The 3,577-nt window shown below is 33.5% G+C and overlaps 2 non-coding genes across 2 annotated transcripts; both read right to left on the reverse strand.

Annotated features, from left to right (window-relative positions):
* Trnas-aga lies at positions 1 to 82 on the reverse strand. Its single transcript has one exon. It is a non-coding gene; the product is annotated as a tRNA-Ser (tRNA).
* Positions 83 to 3,292: 3,210 nt separating this feature from the next.
* Positions 3,293 to 3,374, reverse strand: Trnas-aga. The gene has a single exon. It is a non-coding gene; the product is annotated as a tRNA-Ser (tRNA).
* Positions 3,375 to 3,577: the final 203 nt, after the last annotated feature.

Genomic DNA, 3,577 nt, shown 5'->3' on the forward strand with positions numbered 1-3,577 from the left:
CGCAGTCGGTAGGATTCGAACCTACGCTCCCAGAGGGAATCTGATTTCTAGTCAGACGCCTTAACCGCTCGGCCACGACTGCTATAGGAACTTCAACGAAATATGAACACAAAAAACTAATATTTCAAAAGAGTATTATTTGTTCAGGTGATTATTTTCATGTGCTAACACTTATTCAAAAGAGTGACGAACAGCTTTCTCAACCTGACTTTAGTTAATATTGGATCTTTCGATATGCTGTTTGCCTTATAATGTTTTATATTACATGTGTGAATTGCCCACATAGAAACAAAATACTATCGCTGCTCTGCCGCGATCCGAATACACAACCTTTGAGTTGAGAGTCTAGTCACTAAGCTAAAACTATTAATACGTGTTATATGTGTATATAACATAATCCATGTAATCCATATTGTTTTTTCAATGTAATAGAAGGCAAACGAGCAGGAGGCCCATGTGATTTTAAATGATACCGCCGCCTATGGACACTCAGGTTTCTCGCAAGTGCGTTGCCGGCCTTTTAAGAATTGCTACGCTCTTTTTCTAATATATTGTCCACTTCTTATCGAGTTCAATTCAAATTGGTTGTTTGTCAATAATCTCTCTTTAAAATAATATTCAATTCAAGCAAATCCGCATAATCACATTAAATTTATCGCCATTATTCGCATTGTAATAAATTATCTAAGATTTCGGTTCGTTATCCAACTACAAAACTTAGTAGTTATTTAGTTTAGTGGCCTCAACTAAGTACACTTTGATACTGGGCTAAACTAGCCCATTCGCTTTATTTACGACACTCGTTCATTTGTTTGAGATTATAACGATTTTGGGCCGTTACAACCCTAACGGCCGTTAGTAACGATAAGATGATTCGGCTTATAAATCCTAGATAATATTGTTTAGCAGATTATATGGGATTATTGGTATTTAATTGGTATTACGTCTTGATTATAATGATAATCTGTATTTTTTGTTTGTTATTTTGATTAGACGTTTACGAATAAAAATGTTGTTCAAATAATGGCTTAAAATTAGATAAATAACTACTATCTATAAATCAATACATATGTAAAGTATCCAAAATTCATTAATCGCAATACAAACAATAAAATAAAGGCACAGTTGGACACATCAATCACAATCATTTTACTGGCGGCCTTCGTTTGGCAAAATATTTGTGTTTTACCTTATTTTGGAAATCATAAAATAAGGTAATGTAGCATTCTAATATTACATAAATCGATTAAGTAGTTTTTGAGTTCATTTATTACAAATATATTCTTTTCTCTTCATTTACAAAATACGTTAGAAATTGAATTTATATTATCTCACTTTCGACAATTTTCAACAATACTGTAAAGTAATGTGTTACATTGACATGATTATTATAAATATAAAATTCCAGTCTTCACCAGTTAGCTAACAATCGGAAGAGCATTTTCACAAAAAGGCAAATACACAGCGATAAAACCACATCGCACTGAGTCAACAGCTCTCGAATGAATAGCTTCGATCGATGCACTAGTGTACGCATAGCTTAACTTGGACTATCATTGATATTTAAGCATTTCATTTACTTTTATATCATATTCGATAACCTAATTTCTATTTAAATTGTGTCACCGTTTGACGGAATTCAGCGATGAGAGGGGACAAATCAGAATTATGATGAGCTGAGTAATATTTGTTAAATTAAGATTATTTTTAAATGGACGTCATTTAAAATAGTATGGTGTTTTTAAAAAAACAGGGGGCAAACGGGCGGGTGGTTCTGTAATTTGTCAGATACCCATGGACACTCCCAATGCCAGAAGCCTCGCAAGTATTGGTACGCTCTTCTTGAAGGAACCTAAGTCAAACTGTGAACTTATTAAAAAATAATTGATGTCTAGCCTACCCAGTAAGCCTTGGCAGTTGCAGAGAATATTTCCGGTTATTATCGCACTAAAAACTGAAACATAAACCCACAACTCATCTATACACTCGGCTGCATCGTTCGATCGCCAAGGTCCTCGTAGCTTTATTTTACAACGAGTTAAATCAAACGGCCAGCAACGTTGCATGGATCCTAGCTCATAAATCCATGCCTAAATATAGGCTGGATAACGCTTGGGTTAAGGCTTTGGTAAACTTTTTCGGTAGTCCAAAGATATCTTTTTATATTCAGTAACGTGAACAAGCAAAGCAAAAATATTTATTGATCTATTTCTTATAGTAATTTTAGGGGGCCGTTCAAGTAGTACGTTAGCAGACTTAGTACAATTTAGATCGATAAAAAATACACGCTATTGGTTGATGTATTCGTTTAGTAGTTACATAGTAGAACTTTAAATGGCAATTCTATCGAAAAACGTATTGTGCAGTATACGCAGATTTTATACTAATTTATATTATCATTAGTAATAATCATACAGTGTGTAAACAGTGTTAATATGGATATAGATACAAATACATGGAGTGATCATATACTGGTACGTCATCATCTATTGGGGTTTTTACCTTAGTAATAATTAATTTACCAAGAAGTTTCACTCCTGACATGTGTACTTTGCACGCACGTAATTTTTCTTATTTTTATTTGTTATATATTTTTGTTACACAAATCTTCCAAGACTTTGGAACTATCATCATTATACTAAATTATCCTTATATAAAATATTAGCATGTAATATCTAATTATTTAACCAATAAGCTATTGTTAATATTATATTATCAGCCCAAGTGTCAAAATCTGAAATCTAGTTTAGAAACTGTCAAACTATTATCCTTCGAATTTTGACGTATTTGAGAGTACTCTATCGCTAAATTCTGACTTAAGAAACGGATAACACAGGCAGGAGACAAATTAAAACATGAATTTTCGGATAATACTCACGGGCTGAGACAAACTGAGTGAAGTTATCAAATATCTGCATACTGTGTTAAAAGGGCCCAAAATCGTTCGGAACCGTTTGTTAAAGCCTTAAAACTGACAGTCATAACTATCAAAATGCTGCACGATTCATACCCACTCAGCTGCACACTGACTTCGCGTTTTCGATTCTTTATTCGATCATGCGCATTCACATGAAAGAGTTTTAGATTTACCCAAGTTTTGTATTTTGCAATTTCTTTCTTTTCAAAGCAAAACATTTAGTAAATGTCTTATGTATCTTTACCAGATGATACATACACTGAGAATGCGTTTAGTTGGAATTCCTTTTCTTGTGTAATAATATATATTTTGTATTAAAAAAATAAAGGCACATTTAGCAATGTCTACAAAATTTATACTTCATAAAAATAATTTCGCAGTCGGTAGGATTCGAACCTACGCTCCCAGAGGGAATCTGATTTCTAGTCAGACGCCTTAACCGCTCGGCCACGACTGCTGCGTGAAAGTTGTTTAAAATAGGAGTTACAAATTTCAACATACAAGGTTTTATTTATTCACTCTACCATCTGAGTAAATAGTAGATACACGATACTAAAACAATTTACTGAGATATGATGCTTATTTATATTAAGTGGGTTCAAATAAAGAAATAGTTACACAACTGAGCGTTTATAAGGCACGCACCGGCGCGGCAAAAAC

Source organism: Pieris brassicae, chromosome 3, assembly GCF_905147105.1.
Source record: "Pieris brassicae chromosome 3, ilPieBrab1.1, whole genome shotgun sequence".
In the NCBI taxonomy this organism is placed as follows: domain Eukaryota; kingdom Metazoa; phylum Arthropoda; class Insecta; order Lepidoptera; family Pieridae; genus Pieris; species Pieris brassicae.